This window comes from Dryas octopetala, chromosome 1 (genome assembly GCF_963921425.1).
Source record: "Dryas octopetala chromosome 1, drDryOcto1.1, whole genome shotgun sequence".
Lineage (NCBI taxonomy): Eukaryota > Viridiplantae > Streptophyta > Magnoliopsida > Rosales > Rosaceae > Dryas > Dryas octopetala.
This window is the reverse complement of record NC_141366.1, coordinates 5,877,715-5,900,683: the sequence shown is the minus strand read 5'-3', so window position 1 is coordinate 5,900,683 and position 22,969 is coordinate 5,877,715. Positions and strand designations below refer to the sequence as shown.

The 22,969-nt window shown below is 34.8% G+C and overlaps 1 long non-coding RNA gene and 2 pseudogenes across 2 annotated transcripts; 2 read left to right on the top strand and 1 right to left on the bottom strand.

The window, feature by feature from the left end:
• Positions 1-1,081: 1,081 nt before the first annotated feature.
• Positions 1,082-6,278, top strand: LOC147296960 (senescence-specific cysteine protease SAG12 pseudogene; annotated as a pseudogene).
• On the top strand, positions 1,550-4,133 carry LOC147296961 (uncharacterized). The gene is made up of 4 exons (XR_015121334.1): positions 1,550-1,790; positions 3,140-3,219; positions 3,300-3,451; positions 4,046-4,133. It is a non-coding gene; the product is annotated as an uncharacterized LOC147296961 (long non-coding RNA).
• Positions 6,279-14,743: 8,465 nt separating the features above from the next.
• Positions 14,744-18,382, bottom strand: LOC147296959 (protein LIGHT-DEPENDENT SHORT HYPOCOTYLS 10 pseudogene; annotated as a pseudogene). Its single transcript, XR_015121006.1, has 2 exons — positions 17,652-18,382; positions 14,744-14,995 (listed from the first exon to the last, which is right to left on the bottom strand). The product of XR_015121006.1 is annotated as a protein LIGHT-DEPENDENT SHORT HYPOCOTYLS 10 pseudogene (transcript).
• Positions 18,383-22,969: the final 4,587 nt, after the last annotated feature.

Below are 22,969 nucleotides of genomic sequence, written 5' to 3'. Positions count from 1 at the left end.
AATTTTGTGTAAAAATTATCTTTAAAGAGTAATCTTAAAAATGAGGGACGACACAAATGAAAAGATACATAGCATTCCTCAAGAAAATTAATCCTAGATGTGAAAGAAGAAACAAAAAGGCCAGTTTAATTCTTTCAGCAACGTTTGCCTTTGCTTCTCCGTCTCTCTCTTGGACTGATAATGATGATTACCTCAAATCCCAATAATAAATTTGTGTTCATATGCTATGTCAAACCAACAGAGGAAAAAAGGCCCATAATACACCATCAAAGTTTGCTTAACCGTGCTGAAAATTCCATCTCTCTCTCTCTCTCTCCATCCTATGGAAACTAGCTTCTTGTTAGTATTGAAAGAGATTCTTTTCACATTAAACTTTTAAAACCACACGCATATTACATAAGATGATTTTATTGGGAAAATTATATTTTTATCCCTATTTTATATTTACTCACTAAATACGATAGATATATAGTTTTAATTTTGCCCACTTTAAAAAATAGCAACGCAACTCTGTTTAAATTGGAAGACAGAATGACCAATGTGCCCTGTACGTGGAGGGACTAATTAAAGTGAAAAGTTGCCATATCACAAAGAACAGAGTGAAAAATGATCCCAACCATTGAAACCAAATTTGCTCTTAGTTAGAAGAATCTAAAAGACCCCGACCAAAAAAAGAAAAGAATCTAAAAGACAGTGGCTAAAATTTAGAATCTAAAAGACGTAATGCCCATCCACATGTAAAGCATATGATCATTTCTTCTATCAATATATACAGAGTTAATGATTTATGGTTGGTTCAAAAAAAATTTTGAAGTACAAGGACACAATTGGTAAAATCAAATTGCAGTAATTGATTTAACATACTGGATTCCAAAAATTTTGGGTCCAAGTCAGAAAATCTTTCAGGCACGTAGAAAGCTAGGCAGGTCTCCATCTAGCAGTATCAAGGAAAGGACACACCATTTAATTACAACAAGCGTTTGTCTATAAAATCCCATACCCACTTTGAATATGTTGTGTGCCCAATCAAAATATACATAATTTCTACACTACTAAGATACCATTCGTTAGTGTATACACCATGGCTCTGATGATCACAAACCAATTAGGCCAATACCTCTGCTTGGCCTTAACTCTTTTAACTCTGTCCATTTGCTCCTCTCAAGCATTGTGTCGCCAACTTCATGATGAGGAAACCATGTTGAAGAGGCATGAGGAGTGGATGGCTTGTTCTGGCACTACTACAAAAAACGTAATAGACATCGGTCAATAGACAACGTTTTGTATTTTTGCCGTTATCTTAATTTACCACACAACGGTTTTTAACAAATCGTTATATTAATATATATTATCTCATGGTATTTGGTTTGATAATTTTTCCTAACAATTAACAGACAATAGTATTAGAGAATACCGTTGTGTTGGGCAAGTTTCACAAAAATAAAAAATTTTGCGGGTCTTTCTATTTGACAAGTCCATGACCGTGTTAATGAAACATATCGCGCGCGCCTTAGGTCTTTTTGGGTCAAAGCCCTCTGACTTCACCTTTCAGAAACTCACACACACACACTTAGCCCACAACTTAGTCTTCATCGATCGATTGATCTTCCCTCCTCAACTCAGTCCTCTGGCTTCACCGATCGATCTTCCCTCTAGCGCATCAATCTCCGTCCTCATCGCGCGTCAATCTCCATCTCCGACGTTGTCCCTCGCTCTCCATCTGCACGTCACCTCTCTTATTCTGAGGACGAAGAGGAAGACCTTCCTCGCTCTCTGAAACCCTAATAAAGGTGATTCTCGGCGACTTTCCCTTTTCTATCCATTTTGGCTTTTCCATTTCTGTTTTCCTTCACTTCGAACAGTTTTGCAAACCCTAGGTTTCGCTCGTAAAAGCTTGAACGAGGGCGAGGAGGTCGCTCTCCAATCCCCGGAGGCCATCGAAGCCTTCAAGATGCTCCGCCCCAGTTACCGCAAGAAGAAGATGGAGGAAATGGGTCTGACAGAAGACGACTACTATCGTAAACAGTTCGAGATTAAAGGGGAGATTCCGGAGCCGTTGAAGACGGTTTGGGCTGGGCCGTTGGTGGTGAGACACGTGCCGCCGAGGGATTGGCCGCCGAGGGGGTGGGAGGTTGATAAGGAGGAGCTGGAGTATATAAGAGGAGCTCATAAGTTGCAGGCAGTGAGAGTTGGATTGGAGGAGATGGAGAGAGAAGCGAGGACTGAGACTGATAATATGTGTTTGGATAGGTATAAGGTATTCTTGAAGCAGTATAAGGAGTGGGTCGCCGCGAATAAGGATCTTTTGGAAGAGGAATCGTATAAGGTGTGCAAAGATTGAAGCTTTTCTCTCATTGCGTTTATGGGTATTGTTAACTTTTCAAGTTATAGTGTCAAGCAAATTTGACTCTAAAGATTGGAAATTTGGGTAAAAAGGTCATAATTGGATTGGAATTAGTTCATTAAATTCAATGTTTTCTTTAATGGGTTGAATTTGGACATACAGTATGACCAAGATTACCATCCGGGTAGGAGGAAGAGAGGCAAGGACTACGAAGAGGGCATGGTATAATGGATTGTGATTTTTTGTTCTTTCCTCATTTTTTTTATTTAAATTACCCAAATATGTTGACTTTGGTCTCCATTTTTCTATGCAGTACGAACTTCCATTTTATTATCCTGGACAAGTAAGTTCTTATGCTTATTTTTTATACCTTGTTTGTTGTTGTGCTTCTGGAAATGAGCTTTTAAATCTCACCCAAAGAATGCTGAGATTGTCATCCTCACAGAGTCGCAGCATAGTTTATGTTTCATTTGAGAGGAACATGCTATGCTGTAGAATAAACTGATTTAGTGGTTCAAGTGTAAGTGTCATATATTTACTACAAAGTTATGGAACTGTAAGAATGAGCTGGATGCTATTGTTTTTTATTTGCGTTCTTGTTTTGCCTTGATATAGTTTAGGTGTATTTGATTAAAATTCTGGAGGAATAATCTGAAATGGAAGTTAAATTTTTCTTTATTTAGTAGATGTGACTATCAAGTTGCAGAGTTGTGATGTTTAGCTGAATATTAGTTGTGCTATTTTTGAGGCATATATTCTTGTTTTGATTTTGTTTTTTGTTTTTTTATATTGCAGAATACTGGAAGCCTTATTAGAGGTTCTCCTCCAAATGGAAGCTCTGGTAGATCTATTGCTCTTCCAGCTGCAGCCTCATGGTATTTGGTTATCCATTTTTTGTTTTTACACTGATTATGATTGTAATGAACACTAAAAATACTGAATGTTCGTTGCTCAGGGGAACACGTGGTTCGAATTGTCAACCACCAGCTTCACATGTAATATGTTCAAATGGACATTCTAAACGGAAACCTGATGCAGTCAGTTGCACATTGCCATGCTCTTCATCAGCTGTAGCCCCTGCTCCAGAGCTTAGCTTTTGTGACTAAGGTATGCATTAGTGAAGTATAAGTAACTTGACATTATGTTGGTCATGTGAACTCTGAGCAGTGATATGAAAATTGTCTTTTACTTGGAAATGTTGAAATTCTTTTATTTGTTTTGTGGCTGAAAAATTGGAAATGTAGTAAAGAAATAAAAGGAAACAAATTAGCTTAGGAGAGTGTTTTGGGTGCATGCAGATTGGGAATACTGGGTGGATTCTTTCAAACTTGTGGAAGTGGACATGTTATATAGCTAGGCCCCTGTTTGATGATCACTTGTGTGAATTTGAGGTTGATTTCAGCTTGATTCTTAATTAATGTAGTTATGCACTTATATTATTAATAACAAATTTATGAGTGGTCTAGTGCAATTTCTTTAGGCCATTGGGAGATTCTGTTTTGGGTGTAATTAGCTTAGGATATTTTGCTGGTTATGTATGTGCTTGATTCCTAATTAATGTAGTTGTGCACTTATATCATGAGCTGTCTTGGCCTTTTTTACCTAAGGGGCATATTGTTTATTCATTTCTTAGATTCATTATGTCTTCATTTTGGGTTGAATTTTCTTTTTAATTACTACTCCATTTTTGCCTTGTTTCAGTGGGAGCGAAGGAATGACAACACTTATACCCAAGAAGATATCAATGAAGTCCGGGCTGAATGGGCAAACTTTGTGGGGCAGTATATGTAAATCGAGTAGAAGGTGGATTTTTGACGTGCAACATTTTTGAACTTGATTTTGTAGGTCATGTGTTTAGCTAGACTAGCTTGGGGTATATATATATATATATATATATATATATATCATTGATCACTTTGTTAGATTCTTTTGGGTGCTGCCAAGATTGATAGCTAGGCTTAATTAATTGCTAGATTAGATTGATGGTAGCAAATTGGTAGATTAGAATATTGATGGCTGGTTTTTGTGTTATAGATGGTTTTTGTGTATGGCATGCCTAGTTATATGGTCTTCAGAGAGCCATATAAGATTTTTTAAACTGGCATTATTTCTCCATTGGTGCAAGAATATATTAACTATCATAGTTGCTATTTGAGGTATGAGTTTTATGCCTTCTACATTATATACATCAAAATCAAATTGGAATTATTATCTTACACAATAGTTATATGATTAAAACCAGTTGTACTAAGTGTCGTCCTACAATGGTTTTCAACAGAACCCATTGTACCAAAGCATTATATACATCAAACTCAAATTGAAATTATTATCTTGTACAACGTTTATATGGTTATAACCGTTGTTTAAAGTGTCGTCCTACAACGGTTTTCAATAGAAATCGATGTACCAAAGCATTATATACATCAAAAGCAAATTGAAATTGTTATTTTATACAACGGTTATTATACATAAACTGTTGTCTTAATGGCTATTTCACCTCGTGGTTATACTTAAAACAGTTGTAAAATACATGCTTTAGGGTATAGAAACCGTTGTCTCTCCTATTAGTACACAACGGTCTTTAAATAAAAATCGATGTCTAGATAAGTACACAACAACGGTATCTCCTAAATCATTAGTTTTTGAGGGTGTATATACAACGGTTTTAAATTAAAACCATTGTGTTAATGTTTACAAGACAACGGATATTACCCGTTGTCTATTGGTACCCCAATAGACGTCGGTCGATTAGACGACGGTATTTTGGTAACTTACACAACGGATTTTATCCGTTGTGTATTACGTTTTTTGTAGTAGTGTGGACGCGTTTATAAAGACGCAGAAGAGAAGGAGAGACGCTACTTGGTGTTCAGAGATAATGTGGAATTCATTGAAGCTTTTAACAAACAGGTGATGGGCCAAAAGTACACACTAAGCATAAATGAATATGCAGACCTAACTAATGAGGAATTTCAGGCAATCCGTAATGGCTACAAGAAACAATCCTCCAAAGTGGTCATGAAAGCTACTACAAGTTTTAGATATGGAAATGTCACTGATGTGCCATCTTCTGTGGATTGGAGAGAAAAGGGAGCTGTCACTCCTATCAAGGACCAAGGAAAATGTGGTAAGCATTGAGAATATATATAGATACATAGATTATATGTGAAGTTTTCTCTAGTTCAATCTTGACCCATGTGTCAAATTGACGATTTAGTAATATAACATGTATATCTAGTGTCAAATTGATAGTCTGTTAACATAACATGCATGTATATCTGATAACATAGCATGGTATTCGATAATCACTTATGTTAATGTTTCAATATCATAGGGTGTTGCTGGGCGTTTTCAGCAGTGGCAGCCACAGAAGGGGCTAACCAGCTCAAAACTGGAAACTTAATTCCTCTATCAGAGCAAGAGCTTGTGGATTGTGACACTGCAGGTGAAGATCACGGTTGTGAAGGTGGTCTAATGGATAGTGCTTTCCAATACATCCAACACAACAAGGGCCTCACAACTGAAGCTAATTACCCCTACCAGGGTGTAGATGGAACTTGCAACACTCAGAAGACTAAAGAATCCCCAGCAGTCTCCTTAACCGGGTACGAGGACGTGCCTAAAAACAACGAAAATGCTCTGTTGCAGGCTGTTGCCAGCCAGCCAGTTTCTGTTGCCATTGATGCAAGTGGCTCTGCATTCCAGTTTTATTCGAGTGGTGTGTTCACCGGAACATGTGGGACAAACTTAGACCATGGTGTTACTGCAGTTGGATATGGGACTAGTAGTGATGAAACTAAGTATTGGTTGGTGAAGAATTCTTGGGGCACAGGTTGGGGGAGGAGTGGATATGTAAGGATGCAAAGGGACATTCCTGCCAATTCAGGAAGGACTCTGTGGCATTGCAATGGAAGCCTCTTATCCAACCGCATGAAAGAAAAAAATATAGATATCATAGATGATAGTTTGAATTATATAGTTATACATACGTGTATAATAAATTCTATCAGTACGTACGTATTGTTTGAATATTTATGAAGATTATGTACGCTTGAATAGTAACAATATATGATCTATATATGTATGTTCTCCTACTTTTAGCACACAGTTCCTACAATAAATATAAGTATTTGGTTTGCTTATATGTTTAAGATATTCTCCTAAAAACACTCGAACTCGAAGGAAATTGCCGAATGATGGATTCAGAGGATGAATGAGGACCACTAGCATCGATCAAACAGGAAATTTGCACAAAAAAAAAAGTAATAAAAAAGTCAGTGAAGGACTAATAAGAAAATCCCAATACTCAACCAATTAAGGAAAAAAATATAACAAATTACATTTAAATCAATAAAACATTTTAATATTACATAATGGCTAGTCAATATGAATTTTCTTTTCCCATAAAGGTCAATGGTTTTTAAAATTTTATTCCTATTTTGGTGCGTTGAAAAATACCAATTTGCCCATTCATTTTTTTTTTGTACTTATGGTCGGGCGTAAAATTATAACATTGTCCTTAATTTGATTTATGGTATAGAAATGAGGTTTAGGGTGTATAAATGACGTTTAAGATTTAGAAATGGAGTATAGAGTTTATAAATAGGGTTCTAGAGTTAGGGCTTAGAGTTTAGGTCTCGAAGCCCAAAACCCGCACTACAAGAAAAATATATTTGGGCGACGAAACTTTGGGAGACGAACTCAAATTTGTCGCCCAAAGATGTTTTGGGTGACGAATTGTAAAATTAGTCGCCTAAACTAATAAAGGTTTGGGCGACGAATATTTTCATCGCCTAAAGTGACTTTGGGCGACGAATATAGTGTTCATCGCCTAAAGCCCTTTTGGGCGACGAATATGGTATTCGTCGCCTAAAGGTACGCGCCAAAATGATCTTGGACCATACTTTGGGCGAGGAATCCATATATTCCTCGCCCAAACCTAGTTTAGGCGACGATCTATATATTCGTCTCCCAAAGTAGCTTTGAGCGACGAAATTATTCCTCGCCTAAACGGAACTTTGGGCGAGGAATCTATAGATGCGTCGCCCAAAGCAATTTTGGGCGACAAATCTATAGATTCCTCGCCCAAAATCCAGTTCATTTTTTATGTGCATTTATATTTAGATATAAGAATACGATGCGATCGTGTTTTCAACGATCTGAACCATTCATTTTTTACTTCCATACTCAAAGATCATCCCTGCAAAAATTTAACTCAATTGAAGATGTAGAAGTTAGGTAACGGTGGTCGAATTGATGAACGATCGTGAGTTTTCTAATGATAATTCAATGGCTAGCTGAATTCCGATTTAGCTGATTTTTTGCAGAGATGATCTTTGAGTATGAACATAGAAAATGAATGGCTCCGATTGTTGAAATCACGTTGTGGTCTTCACAATTATTGAAACAATAAGGTTTCAACGAAAGAGTTAATAGAATTATGTTCTTCAAGTGTTGAAACCGTTCATTTATATGTAGATGGGCATATATTGATTGTGTTTCCAACAATCCGAATCGTTCATTTTTTATTTCCCTACTCAAAGATCATCCTTGCAAAAATTTAGCTTAATCGGAGATGTAGAAGTTAGGTAACCGTGAAATTATTTTATATTTGTATATATTTAAAATTATATATATAATTTAGTAATTAAGTTAAAATTTAGAATCCTATTGTATCTTGTTAAGTATACAATCTTATTATAATAATTTATTATATATATTTAAATACTAAATATAAATTATAAATTTGTAAAATATGATATTCAGTAGGGCCATACTTTGGGCGACGAAATTATTCCTCGCCTAAAGTTACCTTGGGCAAGGAATCTATACATTCCTCGCCTAAAGTCACTTTGGGAGAGGAATTCATATATTCTTTGCCCAAAGTCTAGCTCATTTTTTATGTGCATTTATATTTAGGTATAAGAATACGATGAGATCATATTTTTAACGATTTGAACCGTTCATTTTTTAGTTCCCTACTCAATGATCATCATTATAAAAATTTAGCTCAATTGAAGTTGTAGAAGTTAGGTAACGGTGCTCAAATTAATGAACGATCGTGGGTTTAATAATGATAATTCAACAACTAGCTGAATTCTGATTTGACTGATTTTTTGCAGGGATGATCTTTGAGTATGAACATAGAAAATGAACGGCTCTGATCGTTGAAATCACATTGTGGTATTCACAATTATTGAAACGACAAGGTTTCAACGAAAGAATTAATAGAATTATACTCATCAAGTGTTGAAACCGTTCATTATATGTAGTTGAGCATATTTTGATCGTGTTTATAACGATCGTAACCGTTCATTTTTTAGTTCCCTACTTAAATATCATCCCTGCAAAAATTTAACTCAATTGAAGATGTAAAAATTAGGTAACGGTGGTCAAATTAAAGAACGATCGTGAGTTTGTAATGATAATTCAACGACTAGCTGAATTCCGATTTGGCTGATTTTTTGCAGGGATGATCTTTGAGTATAAAGATAGAAAATGAACAGCTCTGATCGTTGAAATCACATTTTGGTCTTCACAATTATTGAAACGACAAAGTTTCAACGAAAGAATTAATAGAATTATACTCATCAAGTGTTGAAACTGTTCATTTATATGTAGATGGGCATATCTTGATCGTGTTTACAACGATCGTAACCGTTCATTTTTTAGTTCCCTACTCAAAGATCATCCATGCAAAAATTTAGCTCAATTGAAGATGTAGAAATTAGGTAACGGTGGTCAAATTAAAGAATGATCGTGAGTTTTATAATGATAATTCAATGACTAGCTGAATTCCGATTTGGCTGATTTTTTGTAGGAATGATCTTTGAGTATGAACATAGAAAATGAACGGCTCTGATCGTTTTTCACAATTATTGAAATGACAAGGTTTCAATGAAAGAATTGATAAAATTGTGATTATATAACATCGTTAAGTTATTTTATATTTGTATATATTTAAAATTATAAATATAATTTAGTAATTAAGTTAAAATTTAGAATCTTATCATATATTATTAAGTATACAATCTTATTATAATGATTTATTATATATATTTTTGTAATACTAAATATAAATTATAAATTTGCAAAAAATGAAATAAGGGCTATAAAAAATAAATTGGACTTTGGGTGAGGAATTTATAAATTCGTCACCCAAAGCTACTTTAGGCGACAAACTTATTCGTCGCCTAAAGTGACTTTAGGTGACAAATGTGTAAATTCCTCGCCTAAAGTCACTTTGGGCGACGAATATGTATATTCCTCGCCCAAAGTCTAATTTCTTTTTTATGTGCGAATTTTACTCAAAAAATTGGCGGGGCATTTCGCGCAAAAAATTTAACACACTTAGGCGATGAATCTGAGTTCGTCGCCCAAATGGACTTGAGGCGACGAATAAATTATATTCGTCGCCTAAAAATCTTTGGGCGACGAACTCAAATTCGTCGCCTAAAGAGTTTCGATTATACCTCCCAGATCTGCTTTTCTTCTTTTTCTTCTTCTTTTTTTCTTTTTTTCCTTCTCTCCCTGCCATCTCTTCTTCCTCTCCCCTGGTTCAACCCATCTCCCTCTCCGACCACCCATCTCCCTCCCTGACCGCCGCCCTCCCCACCGAAACCCACCCCACCCCACCCGCTCCCCGAAACCCATCCGCTGCTTCAACCCACACTCAACCACCCGCTCCCTCCCTGACTGCCGATCCCCGCCCAGCCCCGCCGTCCCCGCCCCATTGAATGTGGGTTTTTTTTTTTTGGTGTTTTTTGTTTTTCTGTTTTCTGCTCATTAGCTTTGGCTTTTTTTTTTTTCAGGGGATCAAGTGCAGGTGGCCAGGGGAATAGTAATACCCAGGAAAATTTTTCAGGTCAGACTTATGACTCAATCGCTGCTTTAATGTTATTTGGCTAGTGTTTTTAATTTTTTGTTCTTAAATTTGTTTATTAGTGTTGAATAAATTAGTTTAATCCTGATCATTGTTCTTAGGGAAATTAGTTTGCTGATATTTTCTTATGCTAGATAACAAATTAGTTTTCATATAAAATTAGTTAGTTTTATATGTTTTTTAATTATAAAATTTATTAGGTAGTTTGTATGTAGATTAGTTAGTTTGTTAGTTTTTAAATATAAAAACTAGTTTAATTACAAAATGTAGATTAATTAGTTTGAGAAATATAATTTAGTTATAAGATGGAAGGCGATGGAGTCAGCTCCCAATGATGTAGTTCAGCCATCCTCGAGTACTGGGAGCCCCTCTATGCCACGGAGGGCCTGTCGATCTCACCGCTCTAGTTAGGTCACCGCTTCCGCTTCCGCTTCATCTACTGCGACGTCATCCACTGCGACGAGGGGACCATGTAGTGGGTTGAAGTCCTCTCGGATCGTGCGCAGTACTAGGGCGTGGATTCTAGTCATGTGTGTGCAAAATGGCCGACGACCGTTAGATCCTAACGTTGACAGTTTGTTCTCGCACGATGTGGGGGCTATTATCCGTGCCGAGTGCGCCATGGTTGCAACCACTTGAAAAAAATTGCCGGCAGAGATTCAACACAAAGTGATCCGCTCAATCTCAGTGAGTATATAGCTCAATAATTAATTCAAAATGATAAATTTGATCATTCATAACAATCTAATATTTTTTTCAGGTTAACTTTGACATTCAGATGGATGATCCGCTCACCGTCACGTACATGACAAATTTACTCATCAAGTCCTACAGGCAGTGGAAGCACGAACTACACGTGTATTTCAAGGGATTTTGGTCGGCAGTTGAGGCATTGGCGAACCCCCCTATGGAGTTGGTAGAGCGGTCTGACCAGTGGCATTTTTTGTGCGATCATTTCATGAGTCCGTCGTTTTTGGTACGTTTTATCATTTTTTGTGCGATCTTTAAAAAATCGATTATTGTTTTGTTATTCTATTATTGTATACATACACTAACACATTTATAATTTGCTTAATATTTAACAGAAGAAGTCGGTCGCCAACGCCAGAAACCGAAAAGGGAAGCCGTTTAACCATCATAGTGGTCCGACGCCCATCTCATATCGAGTGGAGTCGCGACGTCGGGTACGTCATTATTTAATTTAATACATATATATTCTTTAATATTGGTTGGGTCTTTGACAAAATTATTTTCTTTTTTAGCGTGGGTCGCAATTCCCGGAGATAGACACTTTCGGGGATATCTATGTTCATCTCGGTTGTGATGCGGCCAAGGCAAAACATGTTAGTTATGTATATTTTAATTTTTTTCACAATTTTTTATATTTATTTTTCTAATTGGTTACTTGTATATATAACATTTTGAAGGATGAGATGGTGGCCAACTCGAGAATATATTTGGAGAGCTTGGCCGAGCAGCACCCTCCGGGTACTCCGTTGGAGTCGATTCCAGTACCCGATTCCGATATCGGACTTCGTATTATGATATAGAATAAGTGCTTTTGTAGTAGTGATAGACTCATTGGGTGTTAGGCCCGGTAAGGAAATACGCGGCATGGGATATGGGCGGATTCGTGATGTTCGATCCTCGTCTTCGTCTTCATCTTCTTCTCAACCATCTGCAGTCGTTGCAGGGTTGTCCGCTCAAGTGAAGAAGTTGCAGGAGGATTTACGAGCTGAGAGAGCGGAGAATGAGGCGTTGTATGCTGCATTGACTAAGGCGATACCTGGGTTTGTCTCGCCACCATCTTTTCATCAACCTCCGTCAGATATGAATGATGATGATGCTACTGGTTTAGAATAGATTGATCATTACAGTTATTACTACTTTGTATGGATATTTTGATATATAAATTTATTAATTTTGTTTTATATAGTTTTGAATAAAGATTTTTTTTTAAATATTAAATTCAAATATATAATCTAAATAAAAAAAATTAAAAAAAAAAATATGTTTAGGCGATGAACACCTTTGTCGCTTAAACATGATTTGGGCGACGAACATAACTATTCCTCGCCCAAATCATGTTTAAGCGACGAAATATATGTTCTGGAGAGGAAATTAATTATTCCTCCCCCGAAGCATGTTTAGGCGACGAATATATTCGTCGCTCAAACCTTCTTTGGGCGATGAAATGTCTTATTCGTCGCCCAAAATAAGCCTTGAGTGAAGAAATTATTCGTCGCCCAAACATGCTTTGGGCGACGAATAATATGATTTAGGAGACGAAAAAAATCCGTTGGCCAAGCTGTCTTTGGGCGACGAAAGTTACTGGTTCTTCACCCAAACTCTTGGGCGGCTAAACTCTCGACGAACTGAGTTCGTCGCCCAAACTTTTGGGCGATGAAATCCGACTTTGGGAGAGGAACTAGGTTCGTCGCCCAAACCTTTTTTTCTTGCTTTAAGTTGTTTTGCTGCGTAGTAGTCAAACACAAACCTAATACAAATATAAATTTATATAGTAATGTATGCTTATTGATCTATTGTAATTTATCATTTTGGACAATAGTGACTAAAATAAAAATATGAAAAAATACATTAATTAATCTGTAATTTTGAAAAGTTTTATTGATTTATTTTTAATTAGCCCAAAAAAATAAAACCCAAGTATAAAAAGAAAAACGAAAACCGCAAATTTTTTTGGTCCAAAAAAAGTATCCAGTTTCATTCTTCAGAAAATAGGGGTGTGATTTGGATTGGAAAATCCGAATCCGACCGATTTCTATCCGAAAATTTCCATTTTTATTCCGAATCCGAAAATTCCGAAAAAAAATTGGATTGGAATTGGAATGTTTATGTAAATTCCGATTCCGATCCAAAAAATTCTGAAATGTTCCGATGGCATTTCGATCCGATATTTCCGAAATTATGCCAATTTATTTCATATTATATATTTTATCATTTATTTAGTATGATACATATAACATATATTTTTAAAAAGATGACTAATACTATATATTAATATAAACATATGTAATTATAAATATAAATGTATCATAATAACATAAATGGTAAGTTGGTAACACAAACACCCATATTTTTCCGTACATGTAATTATTTTTTTTTTATTAGGGAGGGGAATTGAAGATATGAGGCAATTCTACAGTTGTTCCAACTGGAATATCCCACCAATTGTAATTACTAATTACTAAATATTTAAGCTTATTATATTCAAAATTTCAAACATGATATATATTATTTGAGTAACATGTATTTATATACACATATATATATATATGTGTGTGTGTGTGAGTAACATGTATCTACAAGTGACATTTATTCTAACAATGTTGGATGAGTTCTAAAGATTAATCCCCCACCTCTAAGATATGTGCTATTAAGCCTATTATACATTCATAGTGACATTTATTTCTCTTATATATTATGTATGTTATAATATATAATATATACCATTAAACATACACAATATATATATCATACATAATTTATTTCTCTTATAACATACATAATCTAGCAATGAAAACCTTGCTAGATTGCATCTTTTTTTTTTTTCCCTTCTTTTCTAGATTTTTTTTTATAGTAATGGTATGGGATGGTATGGTTCTAAATGTTATTTAAATTAATATTTTGAATTTTCTTTTTAAATTGGACATATATTTTAATTACATTTTAATATAAATATTGAAATGCATCATAATCTATTGTCTTTTAACATTTTTTGTTTGTTAATTTCATCATTATTCTAAACAAAATCCGAACATGTTCTAAAAAATATTATGAAAATGTGAAAAATTCCGATTTTTTATTCGAAAATTTCAAATGTTTATCCGAAAGTTCCGAAAATGTTATATTCCAAAAAATTCTGAAAATTCCGAAAAATCCGAAAATTCCGAATCGGAATGAGATGTTGAAATTCCGATTTTTTGGAATGGAAATTGGAACATAAATTCCATTCCAAAATTTTTTGGATTGGAATTGGAACACCCTATTTCCGATCCGATCCGGCCGAAACACACCCCTATCAGAAAACAATGCCTTTGCCTTCCGTCTTCTTCTCTTGGAGCGATAATAATCATTGCCCCAGTAATTATGTTTTTGGTCCCTATAATTTATATTATTTTCTACTTGAGATATATCATATACCTATAGTTTTAATTTTGCCAATCATATATACAAATCTGCAATTCTATTCAAATTGGCAGACAGAATAATAACCATGTCAAAGAGGGACTCTGTGGCATTGCTATGGAAGCTTATCACCCAGTGGAACCTTAGTATCCAGTGGAAGCTTATTATCCAATCGATCGCATCAAAAAAGGAAAATTATATCATAGGTAGTTTGCCTTATATAGTTATAGTTATATACATATACACACATATATATACATGTACTACTTTATATAAATTCTATCAGATTGCTTGAATAGTACTTATGAAGAGAGAGCTAGCTAGGCATATATATGTGTGTATAATGACTAGTTTAATTTGCTACAATATTCAAAAAGTCTAGGCCAGATATATATGATGTAATAACTAAAACTTACAAGGTGTTGATTTAGTTGCTACCAGTTAATTAAAATACAAACCATATTGAGATAGCTAGCTTGATGTAGTAAACATTATTTAGAACTAGCTAGGCTCATATATAACATATATATATATATACTACTATTTTCAGAGATGAGGTTTTTCCCATGCGCCTTTTCAATATCGACCCCAGATCCAAATCACCTGTTGTGTGATCCGGCCTGCAAAGGACATGTACATTCAAAAGTGCAACAATGTATTCGTTAAATTTCAGAAAAATTTAGTACGCTGGTTAAATATGTAGCATGTTTAAAGGATCATTTGTACGTACATATATCTGAAATAAAGAAATATTACTTCTATAATTTTTGCTTCCAATTACACGTACAGGTTTCATCAAACAATTGTCAATGGACTGCCAAAGTAGTAAAGATGGTATATATATCATGAGGATTAGATAATAAATACATAGTTAAGATTAAAATTAAGTCAAGCAAAAACAAGTAGAAGATCTAGATTTTGTATAAATATCATGTCCTAATTTTGGGTTTCTTACTTTCTCATTGATATTGATATTTGTAGTGTTGATCTTGTATTTAGGTTTAAAACTAAATCTTAATTTGTAAACTTGTATACAACATGATATATGTAGGATATAATTAAGCACATGATCAACGCCCAAAAGATCAAACGATGACTATTTTTTTTTAACGTGAGTCCTAACGATCTGACCATGCAAAAATAAAGAAAGAATTACTGAGATTTTCAACACGGATGATCACCTAATCTTGAAGAACTACATATGTAGAGGTAGTAATTAAAAGTATTGTAACCCAAATATGGCTAAAATATTTGAAATAAAACTCAAATGAGGTAAATTTTGGTGATATCTACCGTATTCGAGTGAAAAATCACATTCCTTGTCAGACGATCCTTGATTAGAACTACAATTAGATTGGGGCTAGATAAATTGGAATCAAAAAATTAGAGGATCATATATAGGATGTACAATACCTAAAGTTATTATAATAGTTGAAAACCGAACTGAATATGATGAGAGTGACGATGTAGAATTATTGAAACTAGATGAATTGGAATTAGGAAATTAGAGGATCATATGATGTACTATATCTAAAGTTATTATAGTTGAAAATCAAAGTGAAGATGGCGTATGTGGAATTTTAAAACTAAGAAATTAAGGAATCTTAATTAACATATGGTTAATTTTAGAGTTTGTGATGTATGTAGAATTAGAAAACTAAGAAAGGAATGCTAACGTACGGTTAATTTTAGAGTTAATAAGACATATAGACATTTAGGGTTCATTTATGGCCATGTAATGCATTCCTTTCATTTATAAAAGAAACGTACTTAATTAGGGTTCAATAAACATGTGAAAAATGTGTGTTATATGCTTGAATATATGTTAGCCTAGAGTAGTTTATTTACAAAACTAAACTATTATATATACCTAAATATGATGTATGTATAGTGGAGTATGAATTAAAGAACGACATTGAAAGTTGAAGGTAATCAGTAGGGAAAACTCACACCTTATTCATCATTTATGAGAGTTTCAACTTAGAGCCTCGAATTTTGAAATTTGAATCGGTAAATGAAGGTTGCATTTCACTTCAATAGTTAATTATAAGAGCTAGCCATAGCAGCTTGATCGATGTCACTTAATTAATTTCTCATTAATTTTGATCAGAATTCATTTAATTTGTCTACTCCAAATTCCAGTTTTCACTTCTCATAGTTGAAGATGCATGGAATCAAATCCTAATATTCTAAGATTAATGCATAATTAAGCAACAAAACTAGCTACTTAATTAATTGGTTTTTTAATGACATAGAATCCTAATCGTGTATGTAATACAATAAAATCAAGATAAGTCAAACACACTTTACAGCCCTATCTATATACAAAACACACTAGATACAGTAGTTCATATATATGTTTATAAGATCACAGAGATATTAGGGTGCATTGGTGATTTTATTTAAGCTAGCTAGCAATCTAAGAAAGGCAATCCAATCGTTGTTTAATTAATTAACAAGTAACCAAATCCTATATATTCCAACAAAGTGAAACATAACATATATGGTATTGGATCCACCACAAGAAAAGTATTAGAATATAATATTGTTGCATGCATCGATCCATATATATATATATAAATGGAGATTGATGGGGAATAATCATACTGTTTTTAATAATGAGAATATATATGCAAGCAGCAAATATGTATAGGTACGTTAGTTCTTACGTCCAGACTAGAGTATACAACTACATCACATGCAAAGTACGTATATACATATATGATATGAGATATCACGTACATATATATGGTCAGCCATGGGGAGCACTAAATCGCACAAAATCACAAAAGACCCAAAACAAACAAAAAGTAAAGTGAGACATATTTAATTTGGACACAACAGAAACAGAGTTTTTTCGTGATTGATCATCACGAGAGAGAAAGTAATCATGGCATCAAGTATATAGGGAGGGTCATAGATATGTTCATGTACTCCCCGTCTGTTATCCTTGCAGTTTAATTAATAAAAAATTGATTATTATGCAAATTAGGGTTTTTGTGGGTTAGCGTTTTGATGGAATTGGTCCAGATCGACCTCCGTGTTTAAAAATCAGAATCAACGTACTCCAACTTGAAGAATTAATGTTGAAAACTAATCTCCTTTTTGAATAATTGATTTCTTCTGTTTAATATGAAGCTTCAATTATTATAGCTAGCTAGCTAGCTAGCTAGCATATATTTTGTAAGGAACAGTTTGAAATTAAAGCAGTAGCCAGTAGCTAGCTATATACCCTATAGATAGATAGATGTATAGCAGTGGGGTAAGAAAAATTACCATTAATAATCCGAAGAAGGCAAAGCAAGTAATTAATTAAGACGTGATCTGCTTGAAAGCCTTAGCCCCCTGGTCGGTAATTCCCTTAAGCTGACCGTTTCTCTTCTTCTTCTTCTTCTTGTATGGAATCCCCCTGGCCTTAGCCTGACACTCCTTCACTTCACGTAAGTACACCCGAATAGCTCCATTCCCAAAAGGGTTCGTCTCCGGGGACCCGCCGTGCTCTTCGTACGCGGCACGGAGGCGCCCGATCAACGCGTCCAGGCTGCCCCACGCCTGCCGAAGCGGGCACGTGCAAGGGTTGGGCGGGTCGGGTTGTCCGAAGAAGACGCAGCCGTGTAAGTGGACCTTGGTCTTTCCGAATTGGTCCAGGTAGCGAAGGAACTCGAGGACGTGGTTGCAGTTGCATTGAGAGAGCGAGACCGGAGGACTCTGGTTCTTCAGGTACTGCCCGAAGGTGTTCCAGTCTCGGCGCTTCTGGGACTCGTACCGGCTCAGCGGCGGCGGAGGTTGTTGTTGTTGTTGTTGGTGGTGATCGGGTGCAGAAGCACTGGCTCGTGAGGACGACCCAGCACCCTCACGATCCACTGCTGCTACGGAATCTTTTCGTCTGTCAGCAGCAGCAGACATGATTGGTGATTATGGTGGTGGAGGAATTCCTGTGTATTTTGGGTAAAGAATTGGAGAAGTGACAAGGGGGGAAAAGAGGAAGGCTATGGAAGCAGGATGAGGAGGTGGGGAAGAATAGAGAGAGAGAGAGAGAGAGAGAGAGAGAGAGAGAGAGAGAGAAGGTTAGTAGTGTGCAAAGCAACCAAGGAAAAAAAGATGGAAATCACATCTTCGGTCTTCGGAGGGGACATCTCATGGGCCCTGTGCAAGGTGCTTTATGTTCCTCTTTTTCTCCTCTCTCTCAATGACTCTCTCTCTCTTATTGTGACACTATTAGCACTAACTATATTTTATTTTCTTTAATGTAATCTATAGTATGTGTATATATATATAATATAATATAATATGGTACTCATCCATATTATATATATATAATATAATATAATATGGTACTCATCCAAAACAAATAAAACAAAATATAGCTATAGTAATCTAATGATCGATCATCTATATATGCAATGATTACCAATTTACCATCTTCATACACCAAGGAAAAAAAAAATAGAACTAGCGTTTAATTTACTCATTCACTAGTGTAAATCCATTGTGAAAACTATTTGGTATCGATAGTATCATAGTAGCAGCAGCCTAGCAGCAGTAGTTAGGCTTATAATATTTAACATAACCACAAAATAATTAATACAATTTATTGAATAAGACATAAAATGACTCGATTACCACCCTTAATTAACAGCAGTAGTTGCACTTAGCCGAGCACAAGTAATAGCTATATATGGGATTATTAAAGAGGTAAAGGTAGTTTATTATTGTGAAAAATTATTACCACCATGAATATCCATGATCTATCTATTCACCCCACTAATAAAGTTATCTTATAATGACTAATAATGTATATACGAACCCTAGCTATTTTATTGGTGACACTGTTTTTTTCCCCCTTGAAATTTGTGTAATTTTTTTCTTTGGGCGTTGCAATTGGAAATATTGTAAATGTCTCTATCGATCTTTTCTTGAGATTTATTTGAATGAGCACATCAGAGATATCCTTAAATCGTGCATTGCAAATTTCAACACTGTATGTGAGGTGTGTTTGAGTAATAACAAATGTTCATGATCGATCATCATGCACGCACGCTCACCCTCAGAATAAAGTAAATATGTAAAAGGTAACCCCTTTTTTTTTTCACTGGTTGAATTTGGAAATTGTTGAGTCTGAATCCTCAGGTGCGTATATCCAAGACAACACATTAAGACTTTCTGCTTTTGCTGCATGCAATGAACATTCATATTACACTCAGACGCATATATCCACGACAACATGCTTGGATCCAAAACTTCATTCGTTAATTAATTAACAAGTCATTTCTTCTTAAACCCGTGTAGTTACAGAATTCAGATTCTTATCTTTTAGCTCAAACTAATACTCATAGGGTACTTTTATATTGCCAATAATGACTACCTTTAGTGGCCATAAATTTGAAATTAACCTAGAAAAATTCGGGTAGATATCGAGTTAGGATTCTAATAATCATCGCATGACATTCACCACAGAATAATGAGTTATACTTGTCTTTTATTAGAGTCTGATCCGTGTGTGGAGAATTAATAAATAACAGCAGATTGAGATATGAAGATCAATGAACGCCGTGTGGGCTTGGATACTTGAAATTAATTCTTTCAGAAAATTTATGGGGGGCAAAAAAAAAGAACAATATATTCCTTTACAATGATGATACGGATGTGTAATCAAGAGTAAAGAAAACGAAGCACTGAAAAGAGGGGATGACGCAAATTGTGGAGACATCTTTGAGAGGGAGATGGGTCCGACCCTCAGGTTATGTTCCTAATAAATTTCATTGTATATAATGCTGCTTCAAGTTTGGGCACCGGCTTTACAGGTACCACTTGTTTGCCATTCGATCTATGTATATATAGTGGCTCTTAAATAATTGGTTGCTAACTTAATTATTCATATTAATTTTAATTATGTGAATAAACGAGATTAATTATACATAACCCTAACTCCCTAACAAAAAAAAAAAAAAATCCTAATTAACTTAAAAAACCTTAGCCACTAGAGTGGAAAAAACCCCCAAAATTTGTGTCTACGGCGGCCTGTTGATTAAGGGTTAGTTTTAGTTTTATTTAATTTGTTGAGTCCCATTTCTTATTCTCAAAGAGAGCTTGTTTAGAGTTTTTCTCCGACCTTTTATCTATAGATTTGAACTCTGGTTAGTTTCTTATTAGTGTTTTTTTCAAGTCTAATGGTGCTTTCGATCCCATTTTCGGGGTGAGTGGTTTGGGTATGATTGTTTGTGATCGCACAAAGAGGTTGTACATGGTGGTTATGGCCCTCCCTCTTGGTCATATTCCTTCCTCCCAACAAGTAGAGATATTGACGTTTTTGCATGGAATCCGATTTGTCTTGGGTGCTGGCTTTTCTTCTATTATCTTAGAGTTCGTATGATTTCAAAAGATGGAGGAGGATTTTATTCCTGATGGGCACATTTTGAAGAAAGTTAAGAGAGTTTTGAATTCAATTGTGCGAGGTTTATTGTATAATTAAGTGTCTCGAATTGTAATGGGATGACAAATGCTCTTGTCCATTTTATTTTACATTGTAGGGATTTTATTAGTTAGGGGGAGGAGCTCCTATATATATGGCAACTTCAATATTATTGTAACTTTGTTTAGTTTTCTTCAATAAAAGTATCTTTCAATAAAAAATAAAAAAAACTCCCTAAGAAACATTTTGATGGAAGTTTTAATTTAGTCATGGTTGCATATGAATATGTGAAATCATTTTTTTAGGAGTCTCCATTATTGGAAGTATTAGTTGCAAAGCATAGTGATAAAGGCAATATATTGTGGTCGAAACAACCCCTTTAATTAAGGTGCAATCTAATTTTACCCATGATGCACAAGATCTGGTGACATTCAGCTAGCAATATGAACTTCATAAAAGCGAAACCCCAAAATCTCATCTATCTTATCATTCTAATAAGAAATTTAGGGTATATTTGGACAAAATATTATCCAAATATTAAGACTCAAATTCAGTGTTGATATTTTATGGGGTTTTAATATTTTTAACTTTTTCTTTTTGGCCCTGACATTAATTAATCAAAACCTTTATGCTGGTTTCAGGCTTTTTGCCCCAGATGGTGGAGTGCTAAAGGCAAACAAAACTTTCTCGGCAACCAAAATTTTACACGTACATGCAAATGCTATTTATCGTTCGGATTATATACTCAGGGATTGATATTCATTGATTGATTGTTCAGGTCCCCTGACAAGTTACACATTTTCTAATAGCATAAATATTCTGTACGTGACTTCAGTGCCCTTTACAGATGCATATTTAATTGTAACTCAATGCTTGGTGGGTCCAATGAGACCATCACTCTATTGTCAATAAATAAAAAATTATTATGTCATGCTAATATGCTATATATAATATAATTCTAATTAACAAGTGCCTAATTATTATAAAAGCTCTTAGAATAATCCAAGTAGGTGAGGATGCAGAGATAGAAATACACAAAGTCACAAACTTATGCCTCCAGTCCATGTGATTTATTATTTCAAACATAATTTAATCAAATTTTAAAATTGGGGATGATGTATGCTCATCAAAGTCACAGTGATGAATCTTTTGGTCCTTAATTTGGAATTGAAATTAAGAAAACATTAGTCTATCTATGAACGAATGAGTACTCTATATATGGATGATACTCAAATAATGAGAAGATCTTGTGTGGGACAAGTTAGTATAACTTTATGGTAAATTATTCCGTCCCCCAACGTGGACAATGGGACCAAGTGTTTGCTTATTAAAGAGTCACCACTACTCACCAAAAATCTAACCTGCCTTGGCCCTTGCCCCTTGCCCCTTGCCCCTTGCCCAACCACCCAACCACACTAGACAGTTACACTACTACTCTCTCTCTCTCTCTCTCTCTCTCTCTCTCTCTCTCTCTCTCTCTCTCTCTCTCATCACCATGTAATGGAATGATGAAAATACTTCCTACAGGGAAGTATAAAAATGTAATTAATAAAGAACTCTAAATTAATTTATATAAACTTTTATAAAAATGTTAAATTGCAATTTTCATTGAAGAAAAATTATTGCATACGGCTAACGCTTTTTCAAAAAACACTCACAAAAAAATACGATGAGCTCATTTTTATATGATGCGAGATCTACATACCCATATTAGTATCCTACACAATACGGACACACAAATATTTTTCTTAATTTAGAGAATTTGTTCTATCCAAAATTACATAGGACTGACAACTTATACAGCGAAAAAAAAAATCGAAATACTTTACATTTTGGTAGAATCAAACCTTTTTTTGTTTTGAAATAGTAGTAGAGAATCAAACTTATTATGTGATATTCAATGAATTGAAGCAGAGGCACTTTAAAGGCAATTAGGCAGTGTTGAGTCATTCAGATAGTAAAAGGAAAGTTATGCGTATTGCACTGAATCTCAGCTGCTTTTGTAAGACAAAAAATCAACGTGGAGTAGGCGTAGATGCTAGCTTGTTGGTGAAAACATAGTGCATATATATATATATATATATATATATATAGAGTTGCTATTTGCACACTTTTTTTTTTTTTTTTCTACACCCTCTATCTTCTTCTAAAATTTAAAACTCTTTTAACACACTCATCTAAT